The sequence below is a fragment of the Pseudophryne corroboree genome, chromosome 5 (genome assembly GCF_028390025.1).
Source record: "Pseudophryne corroboree isolate aPseCor3 chromosome 5, aPseCor3.hap2, whole genome shotgun sequence".
NCBI lineage: Eukaryota > Metazoa > Chordata > Amphibia > Anura > Myobatrachidae > Pseudophryne > Pseudophryne corroboree.
The window spans coordinates 534,834,727-534,859,959 of NC_086448.1; the positions used below are offsets into that span (position 1 = coordinate 534,834,727).

At 45.9% G+C, this 25,233-nt stretch overlaps 1 long non-coding RNA gene across 1 annotated transcript in view; it reads left to right on the top strand.

Moving 5' to 3' along the window:
- Positions 1-14,106, top strand: part of LOC134929194 (uncharacterized) — a 64,657-nt gene extending 50,551 nt beyond the window's left edge. Inside the window, exon 3 of the long non-coding RNA XR_010178366.1 lies at positions 12,905-14,106. This is a non-coding gene — a long non-coding RNA (uncharacterized LOC134929194). The remainder of the gene's footprint in view (positions 1-12,904) is intronic.
- Positions 14,107-25,233: the final 11,127 nt, after the last annotated feature.

Genomic DNA, 25,233 nt, shown 5'->3' on the forward strand with positions numbered 1-25,233 from the left:
CCTCTCAACAGACGCAGAAAAAGCGTTCGACAGGGTGGACTGGGATTTCCTATTGGGGGTACTGGAACACATGGGCATGGGCATGGTGGGCCTCCAGAGAATCAGGGCCCTGTATTCTGACCCCGCTGCTCGCGTGCGTATCAATGGCGAACTATCAGACCCGTTCCAGATACGGAATGGGACTCGTCAGGGGTGTCCTCTGTCACCACTTATTTTTGTGCTATGCATGGAGACCCTGGCGAGGGCCATTCGTCAGAATGTTAACATCACAGGGCTGCAGGTGGGGAGGACGGAGTACAAGCTCGCCCTATTTGCAGATGACCTCCTTGCAGTGATTTCTAATCCTTTGACCTCTATACCCAATCTCCTTAAAGAGTTCAAGCGGTTTGGTACTCTCTCCAATTTCAAAATCAATTTATCAAAATCTACAGCAATGAATTTAACACTAGACCAGACCAGCCTCCAAGTACTACAATCTATCTCGCCCTTTGCATGGCATCCAACACAATTAAAATATTTAGGAGTAACCCTTCACAAGGATCTTTCCCAAATTTACCAACTGAATTTCCCCCCACTCTTATCAAAACTCCAATCTGATCTCTCCAAATGGGGCGGGAAAAAAATTTCATGGATAGGGAGAATAGCAGTAATCAAAATGAATATTTTGCCCAGAATTCTTTACCTACTACAAACTCTGCCTGTTACTATTCCTCGATCATGGTTCCTCTTACTACAACGAAAGATCAGAGACTACATTTGGGCGGGGCGAAAACCCCGATTTAAGCATGAGATCCTCTTTAGATGGAAACATCAAGGAGGTCTCCAACTTCCTCACTTTTTATCCTATTACCATGCAGTACTCCTTACGAGAGCCATGGAATGGAGTAGTGAACTCCACAGGAAACAATGGGTAGATATTGAACTGGCCTCTCTTCCCTCTCTTAGCTTGAACTCCCTCTGGCTTTCTAAAGTCCCCCAGGTAACGCACCCACTGGCTGGTCCCATCTTTTTGTGTTGGCGGCTCCTACGCTCTCTCCCACATATTTCAACACATCCCTCCCCACTCTCACCACTGTTTGGGAACCCTGAGTTTCCCCCTGGATGCCACTCCTTGTCGTTTCATGCATGGCAAGAAAAGGGCATCCGGAGAACTAATCAGATGCTAGATTCATCTGGTATAATACCCTTTCCCGAACTGCAAACTAAATGGAACCTACCCAATAAAGAAATCTGGAGATATCTCCAAATTAAACATTACCTACAGACTTTTTGCTCTTCTGGAAAGGGTACACGGGCACTAACTTTATTTGAACAGATGTGCCTCTCCCACACATACCCTAGACACACTCTTTCCACGTTTTACAAGTGGATCCTGAATTATAGATTTTCTTCCCAGCCGAAATTTGTCAGGGATTGGGAATTAGACCTAGGGGGTCTGGTGGCCACAGACGATTGGGAAGGTATCTATAAAAATACCTTCTCATTAACTACCAATGTGCTAGTCTTGGAGACTCACTACAAAGTTCTTACAAGATGGTATAGATGCCCAAATATCCTCGCAAAAATCTATCCTGGAGTACCCAACACGTGCTGGAGATGCGAGACAGCAGTAGGCACCCCACTACATATATGGTGGGAATGTTCTCTCTTGCAACCGTTCTGGCGCAAGGTGGTGGAGACAGCTAGCATTATCCTCGGTGAGGACTTACCCTTTTGCCCTAGCTTTTGGTTATTAAATCTCACGCGTACATCTAGATTTCACCTCAAGAAATCACTACTTCGCCATATTCTGAGTGCCTCTAAGGCAGTGATCCCAGTCCACTGGAAATCAACAGTGCCCCCCACTATGAAAGAATGGTCCGCCCGATTAGACCATTATATGGCAATGGAAGATCTCATTTTGTCTCTAGAAATGAAAAACACCTCCTTTATAGCTACCTGGAGCCCATGGCTGGAGTACAAGGAGACAACCCATTACAAATCTTCTTTTTAAGAGAAACCCCCCCCTTTTACCTCCAGTTGCCATATGTAATTAATCATGCTTTAAGCCCCTTGGGATAGGAAGAGAGAACCTCCCCCCCCCCCCTTCCTAAACCTTATCTCCCTAAGCTACCTCTCTTTCTCCCCCTCTACACTGAGAGTAATACTACCCCTTACCCTTCTATTTTTCTCTTTGTATCTCGTTACTCCTCTACCCTTTCCTACTTCTACTCTCTCCCTTTTGCATCAAGAAGTTGTAATTCATGAAACGTTTATGGTTCTTACTCCTTTATGCTCTATATACTTTTCTTTATCTGGAATTATGATACGTTAGTGGAAAGAGGACATCCCCCTCTACAGTTATTTTCCATTGCTTTTATTATACACGGTGTTAAGTTTCTCCGGATGATGTACCTCTGACAATCTTAGAAGCTATTCAAATGTCTCTGCAACTTCCTGTTTTCGTTCACTTGAAATTTCAATAAAATCTATTTGCAAAAAAAAAAAAAGATGAGGGTTAAACCTGCTTGGCATTGCTACTCGATAAAGATGCAAACATCTAAATTGGCCTCCCTCCTCTTCTCCCTCCCTCATTGGATCCCAATACCTCTCCAAATCTAGTTCACACTCCTGATCCTAACATGCAAAGCACTTAATCACTCTTCAACCTCCTACATCTCTAACATTAATTCTGTCCACACTACCCTCAAGCCATGTCCACTCTTCCTCTGACACTTCAATTCCATCTTGGTTACCTTATCTCATGCCCATCTCCAAGAGTTCTCCTGCTCATCCTCCCAACTGTGGAACTCATCAAGTCAGACTTTCTTCCGATCTTGCCAGCTGCAGATGGTCACTCAAAACTCACCTTTTCATCAGCTTACACTGATGTGTCAGTGGAAATGCCCTCACGTTTGTTTGTCTCTATACCGGAAGTTCTCCCCAGTAGTCATGTTGAGCTGTTCATAGTAAAGTACTTACTTGCAACAACTCCAGTGTCAGCTTGTTTCTCACCTGTCCCACACCATGCTACATGTCAGATTAGTGGAAGTGATGTGTCAGGGACTCTGCAGGATCAATGTGCTTATCTATTGCAGATGAGTGGATGAATTCCACAGAGAGTTGTGCATCTACTGTTATGCTGGTGTTAGGGAACTCCAGCACTATATGTGTGAGACCCATAAAGTCAGTGAATGGGACTTCTGTCAATAACAGCCCCCAACTGTTCCTTTAGTGCACAATATGCACATCATTACTTAGGGAGCTGTCTGGGCTTAAACATCTAGCAGAAGGGGCTCAAATAATAGACTGGAGACCACAAGGTAATAAAACTGGAGTGTAGCAGCTGGCAAGGCAAGAGTTAATTGCAGACAGACTGGATACTGGAATGGTAACTGCAGACAGGCTTGACACGATATGGTGACTGAAAACCGCAGGACTGGATATGCAATGGTAACTGAACAATGATAATTGAGGTAACTAAGTGTCTGTTGCGGGTGAATACAGCCAGGCAATGGTTAACTGCTGTGAAGCAAGCAGGTGCTGGGTGTGTAATGTGACTGAAAGCAGAGTGCTGGCAGCATGAACCTAGTTGCAGAAAGACTTGCTGGATGAATAGTGACTAGACTGCAATCTGTAATAATACACAGTGGTTAGCTGTGATTTAGGTACAGGTTTAGGTGTATTGGAAATGCTGCAGGATTGCAACTACTGGCATGGCTGGAGTGAATGTACTTTGCTGCAGTGGGTAGCCACACACACACAGTCTGGATGTACATAGAACCAGAGCTAGCAGAATATATTCACAGAGATTTGACAAGAGCATGGACATGGATCCGGACCAGATACAAGAGTAACTGGATGACCACGACAAGACAATGAAACAGAGCAGGTTTGGACACAGGATGGCAGGTACAGGGCAGGATCCAACAGAGCATTGGTGTAGGACTGGCAGGGAAAACACACTGAGGACTGAGGCAGGATACAGGGATGCATGTATACAAAGGCAGGGAACCAGGACTAAGGAACAGACTGACTGGGAACTGTACAGGGTACAGCAACCATATGATGAGCTTGCTAGCTTCCCTAATGAAAGGTAGACAGACCACTCACAGGAGTCATCAGGCTGGAGTCAGAAAATGAGGCATTCCAAATAGGTGTGCTGCTGCACATAACAGCATCCTAGTTGCTAGGAAACAGCCAGGAAACAGAAAGGAAAGAGCTGCAGCATCATCCACATTGCTAAGCAGTGAGCTGCAGAAGCCACACATAACAGCTGGTCTGGCTGACAGGTCAAAAAATGTACAGGTCTTGATAAAATGGCACAGTAGCCATCTTCCTGCAATTTTCCCACTGCACATGTGTAAAACACTATGAAAATGGCTACCACGCTATTTTACAGAAGATTTGTGCAGTGCTGCCAATGCTTTCATGGGACTCAGGAGAGGCAAGTATTAAAGAAATGGGTACAGGGTGTGCACCGCACAGAGGCAAACTACTAATTATACATCAGCTGAGGCTGAACACGGATACATGTAGGAATCTAGCTGTTGGAGTGTAATAACACAGATGTGCCGCTAGTGGCTTGTAACACCTAGAACTTAGGAATTTTTCTGATTTGCTTGATAACCGTTCCATTGAGAAGTTACCTTTTACATATCCCATGTGCTTAGATGAATTAATTCCACCAACTGTGTGTGCACTAGAGATGTGCATAGACCCCCATGTTTTTGGTTTTGGTTCTAATTCATTGTCAGGTTTTGGTTTCACCAAAACCGTATTTACTTGTTTTGGTTTTGAATCTGTATTTTTTTTTAATAGATAAAAACAGATAAAATCACATAATTTTGACCTTTTTTGTTCCTACAGTATTATATTAATTTCAGTAACATTAACTTCCACTCATTTCCTGTCAATTTTGACCACCAGCTCAAAATATTGTTTTCATCCAATTTAGGCCAAAGGGTTACACGGAGCTAGTTATCTGACTAAGCTAAGCGACAGCAGTGGGCAGCACAAACACATGGCAGTTCAAATTCAAACATGGCACATCTAGGAATCAGTGGCAGACAGGATAGCAGTTTAATAAACTATACGACCCCATAGAAAAGTTAAACTAAGAATGTTTTCATTAATCAAGAACTATATCAGAAGGAAGGAAGGATTGGTTTCTAAGTAAATTCTATTTAATTGTCTTGTCTGATTGTAATCAATAGGGGCATTGGGGATGGTAAAGATTGAAAATTCTTCTTTAATGGCCTTTTCTCTCCCCAGTTGCTGAAAAGGAAAGTAAAAAAGATTGCTTAGTTAGTTAGTTTAATTGGTTAACTATGAAAATTTATGAAGGGGGGGGGGGGGAGTATTGCCCACACATTAAACTTGTTGGTTCAGAAATATTATTTTATAGGACAGAGGCTAATTATCCACACATACAGTAATTGTTATAGAAGTTTAGAGCCAATGGCAGACATATATTATTATTATTATTATTATTATTATTAACAATTATTTATATAACGCACACATATTCTGCAGTGCTTTACAGAAAATATTTGGCCATTCACATCAGTCCCTGCCCAAGTAGAGCATCCAATATATATTCCCTATCACATGTGCATGCTCACACATTCACTCTAGGGTTCATTTTGTGGGAGCCAGTTAACCTATTTGAAAAGGGTGTGTGATTCCACACCAGTCAGAGAATTATGAGTGATCTGAAGAGAACCAAAGTAGACCGTAAACATGCTACCCCCTTTGTGCTGTCGAGTTGGTGGTGTACTGCTTCCTGAGGAAGACCTGGATGCCAATACGCGTTGAAGCAGCACGTACACAAAGCATCAATGCAGCATCAACCTGCCATGCTCCTAGTCACCTTCCCGGCTGTTTAGTAGAGCGGCCAGACAGTGAACCATTGGGACTGGGTGAAAGCAGGCTCACACAAGTCTGAGACAACCAGGAAATCCCGTGGTCCCCCGGCGTCCGTCAGGTGACCACAAATCACACCCCAAGCATAATATGAAGGATCGTGCACCAGACAGAGGAGTTATAGTGGTAAGTTGAGCGGGTAGAGTACAGAGGTGGTGTGGACAGGGGAGGAAAAGCGACCAAACCCCATAGTAGCCGGTGTAGGAGGAACCACCAGATCAGCAGCACACCATCACACAACAACTTGACAACATACATCGGTCCCAGTCGCCCGATACTGGAGCAGCAATAAGAACTTGGACTTTGGGTAAGATTATGCACCTGGTGGCAGTTCCATCAGAACATCATTTATATTTGACTTTAAATAGTTACACTGCATTTAGCAATACCAATCCTTTTGCATATACCAACATCCATTTATGATGTAACTTTGTCTACACAACTGTCCCTTTATAAATGCAATTGTTTTATATTGTTCTCTATATACATTTATATATTTCTCCTTATATGCAATTGTCATATATTTCCTTCATATGCAATTGATAAAGCAGGAGCATTGTGACTCAATTTTTGTAATAAAACTGCAATTTCCACCAATATACGCCTGACTGGTTTACACAGAGACGCACATGTCAGTCAGGGCAAATCCTGGGTATGTCAGCATCTTGAATGGGAATACAGGACAGTGTAACTGAATAACTAAGTGCTCTCAAGTTTAGTTCATGAATGTTGTATAGGTATTAGCGACAGAAGCGGTGGAATAGGAGACAGGCTGTTAAGAGATGCTGGGCTTCAAAATGTGGGGAAGCTGCAAGTGAAAGTAATTGAAACAGATAATTCACAAGTGCCTCCAACAGCACCCCCTACCCTGCAGTGCTATGTGTGGTGGCACACTCTGCACACACCTAGTTACGGCTTTGACCTGGGGTACAGTATCCCCTGTCCTACTCCCTTAATCTGACTATGGGAGGGGGAATGTACCTTACTACAGCACATTAAAGAACACTGTTTTATGCAAGCTACTGAAACCATTTGAAGCAGCAACTGATGAAATGTGGAAAAAGACTCATGCTCATAAAAATTAGCTACAAATTCTTGCAAATCCCAATGCAAGAAAGTACAGATACTTCTGTAAATGTTGCCTTTATTAGAAGTGATGCTTTTTCTTTAGCATTGTAAAGTATTGTTTTGGTTTCAGGTGCCCTTTCTGAAACCCTCTATGCCCTTGAGCACTGTCTTCAGTTGATGTTGAAGTACTATGTACTAATATCATGATCATCATGTCTGGCAGCAGCCACAGCACTAGTACTTGGTTGCTGTTCCTGCTCTTTTATCAATTGATCATGATCCATATTGACTTAGCAATTTATTGTTTCACAGATTTTGAGATTTGTTCCCCAGAATTATTGTTTTTACATTCCATCTGATTTTGCCCATACATTACAGATATTTTTCAATGGTTTGCAGATAATTTTTAGTTAAACAGATCTGCCAATCTTGAAACACTCATCAGTTTACTAGAAATGGTCTGCAGATCTGCAGCTTGTTGCCCATACACTAGCAATCTTCAGTACCAATTGATCTGTGAAATTAAACATGTTGGAAAACCTGATTTAACAATCCCAATCAATTTGTGGCTGAAATCTGCAATCTGTGAGTCCCATACATTGCAGATTTATTGACACAATTGTTTGCAAGTTGGCAAATTGCCCCAATCAATTGCTGATGTATGGCCCCTTTACAGTACTTGTATTTATGTGCAGACACACAGTGCTTATATTTATTAGTGCAGTGGGGCACTGCCTGGCCCCGGACACAGACACACTTTTTTTAATATTTATTATTTTACACACGGCTGTGAATCACTGTGCTTATATAATTATAGTAATGGTGGCACACCAGTGTGCCTAAATAAAGGGTTCATTCTGCACTATGGGCAGAGGCAAAAAAACACCAGCGGGTTAATGCTGCCTTTGTATTAGGAGGATAATATTGTTGATATTTGCCCTGCCAGTCTAGTGGCTGTGCTCTCAAAAAAAAAAAAAAAATCACCAGTGGATTAATGCTGCCCTTTATTATGAGGATAATATTGTTAATGTTTGCCCTGGGAGTCTGGAAACTGTGCTCTCAGACAAAAAACGCCAGTGGGTTAATGCTGCCCCTATATTTGGAGGATAATATTGTTGCTATTAACTGGCGTATGCTGTGAAATGGTGCCCGAATCACAGCGGGAGGGACTTATACTAAATCCAAAACATGAGAGATCCGACGCAGGGAAGATAATGTTTTGCCTCGTTTTGGAATCCGAGCTTGGTGGGAAAACCAGAGCCAGAGCTTGGATTCCCTCAGATTCCAGAAGTTCGGGTGGCCTCGGTTTTTGGAGAACAGAACCCACTCATCTTTAGTATGCACACAGGAGAACTCCACTGCTATGAAAAATAAAGTGATTGCTGAACCATACCATATGAATGTACTTACTTGGAGACTCTATAGAAGAGACTACCCAGTGGATGTCTTCCATGGTGGCTGCTGTGAACAAGGATGGGACTGTCTGCATTTGTACTGACCCAGTATACCTTAACAAAGCTCTCATGATGCTGTATCACCCCATCAAAACTGTGGAACAAGTCATTGCATACATGCCAGGATATTCACAACTGTAGGTGCCAAGTGTGGTCTCTGGCAGATACCTCAACATTCACTAGGTGATCTACTCTAAAGGATGAAAATCTTTGATCTACAGTACTATAATGCAATACTCTTTAAGGCTACAAGGCAACAAAACGGGTATACCAGCAGATGGGATGTCGGCTGTCAGTATATCGACAGCGGCACCCCGTCTGCCAGAATACCAGCAGCGAGTCCTCCAGTGCAAAGAAATCAGGCTGATCGGGGCCGGAGCTGACGTCACACACCCTCCCTGAAAACGATTGGGAATGCCTGCGTTTTTCCAGACACTCCCAGAAAACAGCCAGTTACCACCCACAAATGTCCTCTTCCAGTCAATCACCTTGCAAACGGCTGTGCGATCGAAATATTCACACCATTCTGTTGCTGTTTGGTGAGGCACCTGCGGATTGCGGTGCACATGCATGTGCAGTATTTCGATAATTTTTGCACAGCAGCGATCAGGCCTGAATCAGGCCATTAGTTAGGCACATGTGAAAGCAATATTTTAAATGTTCATTGCTCAGATGAATTCTTTATTTAACTATCTTTATTTGGGAGAAAGTGAATTCACAAAGGTAGGTTGATCCCCAAAAAATGCTGTCAATTAAAGAGATAAGCCTGGGTAGTATCTTCACAGAGTAGTTTCCAGAAATGAATATTAGTAGCTCTTGCTTTCAGATGGATAGGCATGGTCGCATCAGATGTGACCACACCAGGCTGGGTTTTCCCTGACATGGTCGCATCTGATGTGACCAGTCAAAAAACCCAATGTGCAGCAGCAGGAAGCAAAGCTTCCTCCGGTCCCACTGCTTCCTGGTTACCTCCCCCCAGTGCCTGCCATGCTGCCTATCACTGCTGATCGGTCAGCCTGGCAGCACCCCCCAACAAGCGGCTGCAAACACTAGCAGCCACTGGAGAAATATTGAAACAACAGCCTCTCACCTTCTCGGGTGGCTCCGGGGCAAGCTGAGAGGACCTGCTGTCAAAAACAGAATTTGCGATGGTCGCAATGTTTTGACCATCGATGTTTGCACCAATGTTCTTAAAAAATTATTATTTGACTTCTGGTTCCCCCTCCGACATGTGAGGACACACCTAGGAGCGGATCCATTACACAGCATCCAGCGCAGCATTTCATAGCTGCTTTTCAGCCTTCAGAACTGATCTGGGATAGACCCCCCCCCCCCAGTAGCTGGATTCACTTACTGTAGATGGCGGATGGAGAGATATTTCTTTTCCCTGATGCCGGGAAAGAAACAGCGCCAGTGGTAGCATAGACAGAGTAGGGGATCCAAGATTTAGCCGGACGTGGCAAACTCCGGAGATGATATGAACTCTGCACCCTCCTCGTCTACCTCGCTGACGCAGGTACATGGCACTGACTCTCAGGGCTCCCCACACTGCACTGTACGCCCCCCACTCCGGATGCTCTGGTCATTTATGGGAAAATGATAGGAGCCATTAGGGTGGTGATTGACCCACTGCTTCTGGAACAAACTGCTAACATTACAGGGCAGCTCTCTAGCTTAACTAAGAAGGTAACTGAAATGGAACACAGGTTAGGTGCATTAATTGCTGATGTGTCTACACTTCAGGTTACACAGGTGAAACATGACCACACGCAAAATCAGATTTAAATAAACTCGATGGGGTTTTATTTACTAATATTCATGTTTGTGCCGTTTTTAAGAAAGTTTGATCTCGAATGGTATCGGGTGCATTTTCCTGCAACTTTTTGAATCCTGATACGGTAATTTACTAAGCTACCGAGTTTTCTACATTCGTATTATCCGATGTCGATGTGATTCGTAATGTCGGGCAGTGTTTTACCTGTGTGATTAGTAAAACACTGCTTGACAAAACACAAGGAATCCCGGCCTGATCTGTGAGATCCGTGCATGGTTTCATTGTGTGCATTCTGAGAAGTGCAGAATGGGTTAAAAATGAAAAAAAAAAAAATTGTGTGGGGTACACCCTCCTAAGCATAACCAGCCTCGGGCTCTTTGAGCTGGTCCTTGTTGTAAAAATACAGGGAAAAAACTGACTGGGGTTCCTCCATATTTAAACAACCAGCACTGGGCTCTGTGCCTGGTCCTAGTGCCAAAAATATGGGGAACAAAAAACGTAGGGGTCTCCCATATTTTTACCACCAGCACCGGGCTCCACTAGTCAGAGAGATAATGCCACAGCCGAGGGACACTGTTATACTGGTCCCTGCGGCCCTGGCATTAAATCCCCAACTAGTCACCCCTGGCCGGGGTTCCCTGGAGGAGTGGGGACCCCTTAAATCAAGGGGTCCTCCCCCTCCAGCCACCCAAGGACCAGGGGTGAAGCCGAGGCTGTCCCCCCCATCCATGGGTGGTGGATGGGAGGCTGATAGCCTTTTGTGTAAAAAAATATTTTTTTTTGTAGCAGAAATACAAGTCCCAGCAAGACTCCCCCGCAAGCTGGTACTTGGAGAACCACAAGTACCAGCATGCGGGGGGAAAATGGGCCTGCTGGTACCTGTAGATCTACTACAAAAAATACCCAAATAAAAACACACAGACACTGTGAAAGTAAAAGTTTAATGCACATACATGCACACTTACATACATACATACTTACCTATGTTGACACGAAGCACTCGGTCCTCTTGTCCAGTAAAATCCCGGGGTACCTGTAAATAAAATTATACTTACAAAGAATCCGGTGTAGATCAGTCCTCTTCTTAAATGTTATAATCCACGTACTTGGCAAAAAAACAAAACGCTCACCCGACCCACGTACTGAAAGGGCTCCTTTCCCCGAATGTCGGGACCCCCGTGACTCCTGTCAAAGAGGGTCCCTTCAGCCAATCAGGGAGCGCCACATCATGGCACTCTCCTGATTGGCTGTGCGCTCCTGTGCTGTCAGTAAGGCGGAGTACTGTGGATACAATGTAGCATAGCGCAGCTACATTATATCCAATGGTGGGAACTTTGCGGTCTGCGGTAGACCGCGAGGTTAAGTGGGGCCACCCACAAGAGTGACCCTACTTAACCTTGCGGTCTACCGCAGACTGCAAAGTTTCCACCATTGGATATAATGTAGCACCGCTATGCTACATTGTATCCACAGTACTCCGCCTGACTTACAGTGCAGGAGAGTGCCATGATGTGACGCTCCCTGATTGGCTGAAGGGACCCTCTTTGAGAGGAGTCACGGGGGTTCCCGACATTTGGGGAAAGGGGATACATGTGTAAACATGGATCGCCTTTCAGTTCATGGGTCGGGTAAGCGTTTTTTTTTTTTGCCAAGTACGTGGATTATAACTTTTAAGAAGAGGACCGATCTACACTGGATTTTTTGAAAGTATCATTTTATTCACAGGTACCCCTGGATTCTACTGGACAAGAGGACCGAGTGCTTTGTGTCAATATAGGTAAGTATGTATGTATGTATGTATGTAAGTGTGCATGTATGTGCATTAAACTTTTAATTTCACAGTGTCTGTGTGTTGTTTTTATTTGGGTATTTTTTTGTAGTAGAACTACAGGTACCAGCAGGCCCATTTTTCCCCTGCATGCTGGTACTTGTGGTTCTCCAAGTACCAGCTTGCGAGGGAGGCTTGCTGGGACTTGTAGCTCTGCTACAAAAAACAATATTCTTTTTTTTACACAAAAGGCTATCAGCCTTCCATCCACCACCCACGGATGTGGGGGACAGCCTCGGGCTTCACCCCTGGTTCTTGGGTGGCTGGAGGGGGGGACCCCTTGATTTAAGGGGTCCCCACTCCTCCAGGGTACCCTGGCCAGGGGTGACTAGTTGAAGATTTAATGCCAGGGCCGCAGGGACCAATATAACAGTGTACCCCAGCTGTGGCATTATCTCTCTGGCTAGTGGAGCCCGGTGCTGGTGGTAAAAATACGGGAGACCCCTAAGTTTTTTGTCCACCATATTTTTGGCACCAGGACCAGGCGCAGAGCCCGGTGCTGGTTGTTTAAATATGGGGGAACCCCAGTCAGTGTTTTCCCTGTATTTTTACAACCAGGACCAGCTCAAAGAGCCCGAGGCTGGTTATGCTTAGGATGGGGGACCCTATGCAATTTTTGTTTTACTTTTTTACACTAAACAGACCCTTTCCCATAGATAACCATGCACAGATCTCACTGATCCATGCACGATTATCCAAACTCGCCAGGAAAAAGCAGGCCTATTTTTTTGCTGCTTTTTTTAATGAATCGCAAAAAAAATACACCCGCAATTGAGCATTCAGAGACTAACAACCAAATAAGAATGAATAGTAAATTCCCGTGTTGTATGAACAAATAGCCGCGTTTGACCGATGGTCTATTCATTTGTATTTCAGAACTTTGCTATCAAAACCATTACGAATAGCCCCAACACTGCTGAGATTTGTGCTTAGTAAATTCCCGTGTTGCCACTTAGAAAAAAAAACAAAAATCGGACAAACTCGGAACTTTAGATAATAAACCCCGATGACTTGGAAAACAGGTCGAGAAGAAAGAACCTCAGGATTGTGGGATTACCTGAGAACATTAAAGGCACTGACATGTTGAATTTATTAAAGTTGGAGCTGTTCACACTGTTAAAAATGGAGGAGGCTTGTTCCGATTTGATAATAGAGAGATCCCACCGTACTGGACCTTGTTGCATATGAACCCAGGGGCCAGAACGCGGGTGGTTTTGTTTCGCTGCCTAAATTTTTTACACAAAGATGCTCTATGGAAAGCCTCCCAGAAGCACCGAAACCTAAAGTGGGAAGGCAATAACATTCATCTTTTCCAGGATTATTCTGTGGAATTAACAAAGGGTAGAAAGGCGTTCTCCCCTATATGCACACATCTCGTACAGCAAGGCAAGAAATTTGATGGCTCCTCTTATGTGGACTTTCTGGACCCGGATGATGCTCAAGCCTACCTTGACAAGGAATATACTGCCAGGGGTTCAACCAGGGCAGAGGCCACTAGTCCAGAATGAATATTGTTACTCTTATGCAAGTGTTATACCTTTACTGTTGTTTACAAGTTTCTTTTTTTGGATATGTGCATTGTACCCTTACAATGTGACAGTTTATTCTCGTGTACAGAGGAGACTATATGGACTGTGTCTGTTTACGTTATGTTGAGGAGAAATCATGAGCCTCTAGTATTTACCCACATGCCAATTGTATATTATATTTCACCATATGGGCACAGATGCTTTTCTGGATTCTCTTTGTATTATTCTCTGAGAGACTCAGTGTGACACACTGTAAACACATACGCCTTGCTTCTTATAAGGCGACACTAGTTGCTTTATTATATTTTAATGTGCATGTCCCCAAAATGTTTTTATATTCTGTCATCTACACAGGCGACAATGTTTTTTGATATTTTATAAGTTGCTCCACTGGTTTTTGACTATGCTCCAACCCCCCCCCCCCCCTTCCTTTCCCTAGAAATTTCTGTGTCTATATTGCTGTGAATGTAATAATTATTTATGCATAAACTGTGTTTTTGGTGAACCATTAGTTGTTACATATACATAAAATCAGCTATAAGGTTTATAAAAGAGATACCATCTTTTAAGGATAATAATAAAAATCTTTTTAATTATAGTCGGTCAGCGCTATCTGTGTTTTGTTTTTGAATTTTCCTTATGGTATTGTTATTACAACATTGCATGTGGTACTTGCTGTTTTCTGTACTTTTTGTTGTCTGATGTTCTAATTTGTATTACTCTTCTGACATGATGTTATGGCTCTGTTGAAAATTGCATCGTAGAATGTAGGAGGGTTAAACTCCCCTCATAAAAGAAGGAAAATCCTTATTTATGCAAATAAATTGAATATAGACATATTGTGACATGCGGTGGGGTGAGGCAGGTGAGGCACGTCTTACAGGAAACACAGCTTACGGCTCTGGAATCGGTCAAATTTAATACGTTAAAATGGAACGTGATATCTGATGCACTGTATACCTCCAAAGCCAGTGGTGTAGTTACTTTGGTCAAAGCTCATGAACCTGTTGAATTGCTTAGGTCAGATATTGACCCTGAGCGTCGTTACCTCCACACTGAAATGATCATAGCTACCACAAATATGTTAATCTGTAATGTATATGCCCAAAATACTTATGTGAAATCGTTTATTTCAGATGTTGATAGTAGTGATGAGCGGGTTCGGTTCCTCGGAAACCGAACCCCCCCCGAACTTCACCCATTTTACACGGGTCCGAGGCATACTCGGATTCTCCCGTATGGCTCGGTTAATCCGAGCGCGCCCGAACGTCATCATCCCGCTGTCGGATTCTCGCGAGATTCGAATTCTATATAAGCAGCCGCGCGTCGCCGCCATTTTCACTCGTGCATTGGAAATGTTAGGGAGAGGACGTGGCTGGCGTCCTCTCCGTTTATTAATGTTGATGCAAATATTTGTGCTTATTGCTTAATTGTGGGGACTGGGGAGCAGCTGTATTATATAGGAGGAGTACAGTTCAGAGTTTTGCTGACAGTGACCACCAGTATACGTTGTCTGCCTGAAAAACACTCCATATCTGTGCTCAGTGTGCTGCATATATCTGTGCTCACACTGCTTAATTGTGGGGACTGGGGAGCAGCTGTATTATATAGGAGGAGTACAGTGCAGAGTTTTGCTGACCAGTGACCACCGGTATACGTTGTCTGCCTGAAAAACACTCCATATCTGTGCTCAGTGTGCTGCATATATCTATGCTCACACTGCTTTATTGTGGGGACTGGGGAGCAGCTGTATTAAATAGGAGGAGTACAGTGCAGTGTTTTGCTGACCAGTGACCACCAGTATACGTTGTCTGCCTGAAAAACACTCCATATCTGTGCTCAGTGTGCTGCATATATCTGTGCTCACACTGCTTAATTGTGGGGACTGGGGAGCAGCTGTATTATATAGGAGGAGTACAGTGCAGAGTTTTGCTGACCAGTGACCACCAGTATACGTTGTCTGCCTGAAAAACACTCCATATCTGTGCTCAGTGTGCTGCATATATCTGTGCTCACACTGTTTAATTGTGGGGACTAGGGAGCAGCTGTATTATATAGGAGGAGTACAATGCAGAGTTTTGCTGACCAGTGACAACCAGTATACGTTGTCTGCCTGAAAAACACTCCATATCTGTGCTCAGTGTGCTGCATATATCTGTGCTCACACTGCTTTATTGTGGGCACTGGGGACCACCAGTATATTATATAGGAGGAGTACAGTGCAGAGTTTTGCTGACAGTGACCACCAGTATATATAGCAGTACGGTACGGAAGGCCACTGCTCTACATACCTCTGTGTCGTCAAGTATACTATCCATCCATACCTGTGGTGCATTTCAGTTGTGCGCAGTATATATAGTAGTAGGCCATTGCTATTGATACTGGCATATAATTCCACACATTAAAAAATGGAGAACAAAAATGTGGAAGTTAAAATAGGGAAAGATCAAGATCCACTTCCACCTCGTGCTGAAGCTGCTGCCACTAGTCATGGCCGAGATGATGAAATGCCATCAACGTCGTCTGCCAAGGCCGATGCCCAATGTCATAGTAGAGAGCATGTAAAATCCAAAAAACAAAAGTTCAGTAAAATGACCCAAAAATCAAAATTGAAAGCGTCTGATGAGAAGCGTAAACTTGCCAATATGCCTTTTACGACACGGAGTGGCAAGGAACGGCTGAGGCCCTGGCCTATGTTCATGGCTAGTGGTTCAGATTCACATGAGGATGGAAGCACTCATCCTCTCGCTAGAAAAATGAAAAGACTTAAGCTGGCAAAAGCACAGCAAAGAACTGTGCGTTCTTCTAAATCACAAATCCCCAAGGAGAGTCCAATTGTGTCGGTTGCGGTGCCTGACCTTCCCAACACTGGACGGGAAGACCTTGCGCCTTCCACCATTTGCACGCCCCCTGCAAGTGCTGGAAGGAGCACCCGCAGTCCTGTTCCTGATAGTCAAATTGAAGATGTCACTGTTGAAGTACACAAGGATGAGGATATGGGTGTTGCTGGCGCTTGGGAGGAAATTGACAAGGAGGATTCTGATGGTGAGGTGGTTTGTTTAAGTCAGGCACCCGGGGAGACACCTGTTGTCCGTGGGACGAATATGGCCATTGACATGCCTGGTCAAAATACAAAAAAATATCACCTCTTCGGTGTGGAATTATTTCAACACAAATGCGGACAACAGGTGTCAAGCCGTGTGTTGCCTTTGTCAAGCTGTAATAAGTAGGGGTAAGGACGTTAACCACCTAGGAACATCCTCCCTTATACGTCACCTGGACCGCATTCATCAGAAGTCAGTGACAAGTTCAAAAACTTTGGATGACAGCGGTAGCAGTCCACTGACCACTAAATCCCTTCCTCTTGTAACCAAGCTCCTGCAAACCACACCACCAACTCCCTCAGTGTCAATTTCCACCTTACACAGGAAAGCCAATAGTCCTGCAGGCCATTTCACTGGCAAGTCTGACGAGTCCTCTCCTGCCTGGGATTCCTCCGATGCATCCTTGAGTGTAACGCCTACTGCTGCTGGCGCTGCTGTTGTTGCTGCTGGGAGTCGATCGGCATCCCAGAGGGGAAGTAGGAAGACCACTTGTACTACTTCCAGTAAGCAATTGACTGTCCAACAGTCTTTTGCGAGGAAGATGAAATATCACAGCAGTCATCCTGCTGCAAAGCGGATAACTCAGGTCTTGTCAGCCTGGGTGGTGAGAAACGTGGTTCCGGTATCCACCGTTAATTCAGAGGCAACTAGAGACTTGATTGAGGTACTGTGTCCCAGGTACCAAATACCATCTAGGTTCCATTTCTCTAGGCAGGCGATACCGAAAATGTACACAGACCTCAGAAAAAGAGTCACCAGTGTCCTAAAAAATGCAGCTGTACCCAATGTCCACTTAACCACGGACATGTGGACAAGTGGAGCAGGGCAGACTCAGGACTATATGACTGTGACAGCCCACTGGGTAGATGTATTGCCTCCAGCAGCAAGAACAGCAGCGGCGGCACCAGTAGCAGCATCTCGCAAACGCCAACTCGTTCCTAGGCAGGCTACGCTTTGTATCACCGCTTTCTATAAGAGGCACACAGCTGACAACCTCTTACGGAAACTGAGGAACATCATCGCAGAATGGCTTACCCCAATTGGACTCTCCTGGGGATTTGTGACATCGGACAACGCCAGCAATATTGTGCGTGCATTACATCTGGGCAAATTCCAGCACGTCCCATGTTTTGCACATACATTGAATTTGGTGGTGCAGAATTATTTAAAAAACGACAGGGGCGTGCAAGAGATGCTGTCGGTGGCCCGAAGAATTGCAGGCCACTTTCGGCATTCAGCCACCGCGTGCCGAAGACTGGAGCACCAGCAAACAGTCCTGAACCTGCCCTGCCATCATCTGAAGCAAGAGGTGGTAACGAGGTGGAATTCAACCCTCTATATGCTTCAGAGGATGGAGGAGCAGCAAAAGGCCATTCAAGCCTATATATCTGCCAACGATATAGGCAAAGGAGGGGGAATGCACCTGACTCAAGCGCAGTGGAGAATAATTTCAACGTTGTGCAGGGTTCTGCAACCCTTTGAACTTGCCACACGTGCAGTGAGTTCAGACACTGCCAGCCTGAGTCAGGTCATTCCCCTCATCAGGCTTTTGCAGAAGAAGCTGGAGACATTGAAGGAGGAGCTAAAACAGAGCGATTCCACTAGGCATGTGGGACTTGTGGATGGAGCCCTTAATTCCCTTAACCAGGATTCACGGGTGGTCAATCTGTTGAAATCAGAGCACTACATTTTGGCCACCGTGCTCGATCCTAGATTTAAAACCTACGTTGTATCTCTCTTTCCGGTAGACACAAGTCTGCAGAGGTTCAAAGACCTGCTGGTGAGAAAATGGTCAAGTCAAGCGGAACGTGACCCGTTAACAGCTCCTCCTTCACATTCTCCCGCAACTGGGGGTGCGAGGAAAAGGCTCGGAATTCCGAGCCCACCCGCTGGCGGTGATGCAGGGCAGTCTGGAGCGAGTGCTGACATCTGGTCCGGACTGAAGGACCTGCCAACGATTACTGACATGTCGTCTACTGTCACTGCATATGATTCTGTCACCATTGAAGGAATGGTGGATGATTATATGAGTGACCGCATCCAAGTAGGCACGTCAGACAGTCCGTACGTATACTGGCAGGAAAAAGAGGCAATTTGGAGGCCCTTGCACAAACTGGCTTTATTTTACCTAAGTTGCCCCCCCTCCAGTGTGTACTCCGAAAGAGTGTTTAGTGCAGCCGCTCAGCTTGTCAGCAATCGGCGTACGAGGTTACTTCCAGAAAATGTGGAGAAGATGATGTTCATCAAAATGAATTATAATCAATTCCTCCGTGGAGACATTCACCAGCAATTGCCTCCAGAAAGTACACAGGGACCTGAGATGGCGGATTCCAGTGGGGACGAATTAATAATCTGTGAGGAGGGGGATGTACACAGTGAAAGGGGTGAGGAATTGGAGGATGATGATGAGGTGGACATCTTGCCTCTGTAGAGCCAGTTTGTGCAAGGAGAGATTGATTGCTTCTTTATTGGTGGGAGTCCAAACCAACCAGTCATTTCAGTCACAGTCGTGTGGCAGACCCTGTCGCTGAAATGATGGGTTCGTTAACGTGTGCATGTCCTGTTTATACAACATAAGGGTGGGTGGGAGGGCCCAAGGACAATTCCATCTTGCACCTCTTTTTTCTTTCATTTTTCTTTGCATCATGTGCTATTTGGGGACAATTTTTCTGAAGTGCCATCCTGCCTGACACTGCAGTGCCACTCCTAGATGGGCCAGGTGTTTGTGTCGGCCACTTGTGTCGCTTAGCTTAGTCACACAGCGACCTTGGTGCGCCTCTTTTTTTCTTTGCATCATGTGCTGTTTGGGGACAATTTTTTTGAAGTGCCATCCTGCCTGACACTGCAGTGCCACTCCTAGATGGGCCAGGTGTTTGTGTCGGCCACTTGTGTTGCTTAGCTTAGTCACACAGCGACCTTGGTGCGCCTCTTTTTTTCTTTGCATCATGTGCTGTTTGGGGACAATTTTTTTGAAGTGCCATCCTGCCTGACACTGCAGTGCCACTCCTAGATGGGCCAGGTGTTTGTGTCGGCCACTTGTGTCGCTTAGCTTAGCCATCCAGCGACCTCGGTGCAAATTTTAGGACTAAAAATAATATTGTGAGGTGTGAGATGTTCAGAATAGACTGAAAATGAGTGGAAATTATGGTTATTGAGGTTATTAATACTATGGGATCAAAATGACCCCCAAATTCTATGATTTAAGCTGTTTTTGAGGGTTTTTTGTAAAAATACACCCGAATCCAAAACACACCCGAATCCGACAAAAAATTTTCAGGGAGGTTTTGCCAAAACGCGTCCGAATCCAAAACACGGCCGCGGACCCGAATCCAAAACCAAAACACAAAACCCGAAAAATTTCCGGTGCACATCACTATTGATAGCCAAGTTACTGCAGTAGGATAATACATTGATGCTAATATGTGGGGATTTTAATTGAATCACTTCTTCCCTCTTAGATAGGCAAACCCCTAGACATACTGCACTTAGGCTTCCGTAGTTTGGGATTACACAATTTTTAAGACGGCTACATATTTTAGATATGTGGAGACTGAACTATTATACAGAAAAAGCGTACTCACTGGATTAGCTACCAAAGTGGGCCGATTGGCAGTTTCCTTCCAAGGTTTTAACAGGTTTACATGGTAGACTTGTACCTCCCTCCTTCTACCCTCCTGTCGGAGCCTGTAAATGACCGGTCCCACTGCCTCGATGATTTCATAGGGCCCCCGCCATTGTGCATACATCTTGCTTTCTGTGGTTGGCACCAGCACTAATACTTTATCTCCCGGATTAAAAGACCGGTTAACTAAGGTGACGTCATACCTCTGTTTCTGACGTTGTTGGGCCCTTTCCATATGTTCGTTCAGTAGTGGCGCAATCTGCCTTAGACGGCCGTATAACTGGGCCACAAACTGAATGACGCTAGGGTCCTGGCAGGGTTGTTCTTCCCACCCTTCTTTTAAGAGATCTAGAATTCCTCTGGGCTGTCTCCCATAGAGGAGCTCAAAGGGACTAAACCCTGTAGAGGATTGGGGTACCTCTCTGACCGCAAACAAGGAAGGTAGGAGCAGATCCCAATCTCGTTTTTCTTGTGTCACTGCCCTCTTTATCATTTGCTTAAGGGTTTTATTAAATCTTTCTACCAGGCCATCTGTCTGCAGGTGGTACACCGAGGTGGTAATCCTGTCTACGTTTAGCAACTGACATAAATCTTTCATGAGTTTAGACACGAAAGGTGTACCTTGATCCGTTAAGACCTCTTTCTGCTGCGGGGTACACTGGGCTCCACAAGTCTGGACAATGGGGTGTAGAGTAGGATCTTGATCCGAGGCACCAACAGGCTCAAAGCTTTGACCTTCTTTCCAAGATACATAGTGCCCCCTCCTATATCACCCCGCCTCCCAGCACAGGAGCTCAGTTTGTCAGTTGGTGCTGCAGTAAGCAGGCACTTAACAGAGGGGCTGCTCCAAGCAGCCCTAAGAAAAGCTTTTTATGAGGTAAAAAGTGAAGACTTCAAGGGCAGCAGCGGTGGTAAATGTCTTGTGACATTCACTGCTGCAGCTCCAGCTCTCCCCAGCGGCGCTGTACACTCCCGAGCCCTGGTTGCCGGGTACCTACAGCGGAGGCTCTGGTTTTCTTCATGTTAGACACACACGGCTGGGGCTCTCCAGGATCGCGTGGCTGCGCTTCGGGAGGTGGTAAGTGGGTCCCGCTCGCGGGACCCGGTCTTTATCGCGATCCGGCACGGTCAGTGGGAGGCGGGTCGCGCGTGCTGGTGGTGGACACTGTGGATATAGGCGATCCCACTAGATCACAAGGGCATGGGCGCAGGTCAGGTTTTCTCTTAAAACCGATTTTAATATCGGCCACAGTACCCGGTGGTTTTGCCAGCAAGGGGGATAAGGCTTAGACCTGAAGCCCCTCCCCCAGCGCCAGGGCGCCATTTCCAGCAAGTGTTCCTGCCCTGGAGCTGCATCTCTGTCTTTTCCTCACTCCCTGTCAGTGTCTGCGGCGCCATTACTCCTCAGCTCACTGTTCCTGGGACTGCTTGGGCAAATCCTCCTATGTAAAGCCGCCTGGTTGTCAGCGCTGTGCCTTTACATGACACTTAAGTATTCTACCTGCCTTTTTAGTCAGTGTTAGTAAGAAAGAGTGCATTTAGTCAGGGGTTTATAGTACAATTACCCTGTGATATACATCCAGTTTCTTACTGTGTAGTGTTATATCTATTGACTATATAGCTGTGCAAGCTAGTCCAGTGCAGTATTATTGTCTGTAATAACCTCTGCATTGTACAAACTGTGACTATTTGTGTATGCATTGATAGCTGAGTGGTGTCCATCTCCTGTCTTTCACTCAACTTGCTATCCCTATATTCTATAACCTGAGGGGGCTTGGTGCATCAGGTGTTATTTAATATAGGATTTTCACAAAGATATACTGTATTACGTATTTTTCTCTGTGATTTAGTAACCATATCTCTCCTTTATCTCTGCTGGTGCTGACTACACTGCGCAGGGGTTTGGGTTTAGGGATATAGTGCTGCTAATAATTGTACTGTGTTACCTCACACTGCAAGTTATATCATGTCTGCTTCTGAGGGTAACGGTTCTGGGGCGGAACACACTGCTGGCGTTGCTGAAGCCACAGGCACATATGGGGAGAATATAGCAGCTGTGGGCTCTGGTTCTGGGGGCTCCTTGCCCCCCCCAGTGGGACTGTGGCAACGGAGGCACATACTGACCCTCCGTGGGCCGCTTTTTCCACGCTTCTGCATACGCTATTTCATAAACTAACACCCCCTATGGGACCCCCAATGCCGGTACAACCGTATGTGGTCCCTGCAGCTAACCCGCCGTGGCCGGACGATTTATCTGCTCAATTAAAGAAGTTGAACCAGTCCTTGACTACTAAAAAGTCTGACCAACGCTCGCCTAAGTCCAAGAGGTCCTCTAAGCGAGCGCTCGTCTCCTCACAATCCACTGCTGTCACTGACACCTCGTCTGATGAGGACGGCACTTACACTGACCCCACAGGTTCTGACTCAGATACGGCTGATGGGGAGGATAGTTCACATGTGGATGTTCCTGATCTTTTGGAGGCTATTAAGTTAATTCTGAAGATTACGGATGATCCCGAGCCATCCGTTCCTCCTAAGAAACCCGATAGGTTCAAGCATCAGAAGGTGATTAAACAAGTTTTACCTCACTCTGACCACCTAGTGGATATACGTCAGGAACCCTGGCAAAGCCCGGGTACGAAGTTTGTGCCTCAAAAGCAGATGCTGGCTCGCTATCCCCTCGCGCCAGAGCTGTCTAAGAATTGGGAAACGCCTCCTCCAGTAGACTCACATGTGGCTAGGATGGTGGTTTCCTCAGCTCTACCTGTCACTACCGTCACGTCTCTAAAAGAGCCTACGGATAAACGTGTCGAGGGTTGTCAAAAAGCAATTTACACCCTCACGGGTGCTGCACAAAGGCCCACTATTGCAGCTACATGGGCGGCAGAGGCTATTGAAGCATGGGCCTTGGAGTTAGAAGCTGAAATCTCCTCTGACCATGCTAGACAATGCTTGTTATTTATTGTCACAGCTTCTCGCTATATTAAAGAGGTGGCTTCTGATGCCGGTATCCTAGCAGCCAAGGCCTCTACTACGTCAGTCCTGGCTCGCAGGATATTGTGGCTGAGATTCTGGTCTGTGGATCTGGACTCTAGAAAAACCCTGGAGGTACTCCCTTTCAAGGGGGATATTCTGTTTGGGGAGGACTTAAATAAGATAGTGGCTGACTTAGCTACTACCAAAACTGCCTGTCTGCCTAATACAGCTCCTTTTGTGTCGAAGGCCAAAGGCACGTCCTTTCGCCCCTTTCGTCCTTCAGGTAAAGCAAAAGGTCAGGCGTACCATAAGCAGGCCCGCACTTCCAAACCTGGTAAGCTGAAGCCCAAAAGAGCCTGGGCTGCCCATCAGCCAGCAGCCAAGACTGATAAGCCTGCCACATGACGGGACGGGCCTCCCCCTGGGGATCCCAGGGTGGGGGGCCGGCTTCTAGGGTATACCCAGGAATGGTTGAAGACCACTTCAGATGTCTGGGTACGGGAAGTCGTCACTCGAGGTTACGCCATAGCCTTCAAAAACCGCCCCCCCTCATCGATTTTTCCAGACAGATGTCCTGTCGGTCCAGACAAAGGCAAACACTCTGCATTCGGTGGTACAGACCCTCCTGGATACAGGAGTCGTAGTACAGGTGCCTCTTGCTCAGAGGGGCCGGGGGTACTATTCTCCGCTGTTTCTAGTCCCGAAACTGAATGGGTCCCCCCGGCCCATTCTCAACCTCAAGGCACTGAACAAGTTTGGGAAGGTTTCCAAGTTCCGTATGGAAACCCTTCGCTCTATAGTTCTGGCCTTGGAACCTGGAGACTACATGGTCTCCCTGGACATACAGGATGCTTACCTGCATATTCCTATAGCAGTGTCACATCAACAATACCTGAGGTTCGCTATTGGCAACCTCCATTACCAGTTTTGGGTGTTACCTTTTGGTTTAACAACGGCTCCGCAAGTCTTCACCAAAGTTATGGCAGTGGTGACGGTGGTACTCCGCCGTCAAAGGGTCAGGATACTGCCGTATCTGGACGACTTGTTAATCCTGGCAAATTCCCCAAATCTTCTCCTGCGTCATCTGGATATAACGGTCCGGTTTCTACAAGCCCACGGGTGGCTCATCAACTGGAAGAAATCCTCCCTGGTCCCTGCTCAGAGCATGGTGCATCTGGGAGCGCTGTTGGACACTCACAACCAGAGGTTGTTCGTGTCTCAGGAGAAAGCCCTGAAACTTCAGGACATGATTCGTTGCTTCCTTTCTCGTCCGCAAGTGTCGATACATTTGGCAATGCAGGTGCTGGGCCCCATGGTATCAGCATTCGACATGGTGGAGTATGCTCAATTCCATTATCGCCCCCTCCAGAAGCTGATTCTAGCCAAGTGGGACGGCCTGCCTCACCGGATCAGGTCTCAAATGATCTCGTTGACTCCGGAGGTCCGTCTGTCGCTGCTCTGGTGGCTCCAGGACTGACAATTGTGCAGAGGCCGTCCCTTCTGGATATCCAACTGGGTCCGGTCGACGACAGATGCCAGTCTAAGAGGTTGGGGCACGGTGCTGGAGCAGCACTCCTTGCAGGGTCGCTGGACCAAGGAGGAATCTTTCCTCTCGATCAACATTCTGGAATTGCGGGCGGTCTTCAAGGCGTTGAACCTAGCCCAGCATTTGATTCAGAACCGTCCTGTTCAAGTACAGTCGGACAACGCCACCATAGTGGCTTACATAAATCATCAAGGTTGCACTCGAAACTGTTTGGCAATGAAGAAAGTCTCACGGATTCTACGTTGGGCAGAACGCCATCTACCGGCAATATCGGCAATATTCATTGGGGGAGTCCTGAATTGGGAAGCGGACTTTCTCAGTCGTCAGGACGTGCATGCCGGCGAGTGGGGCCTCCATCCAGAAGTGTTTCAACTCCTCATGGAAGGGTGGGGTCTTCCAGATGTGGATCTGATGGCGTCTCGACACAA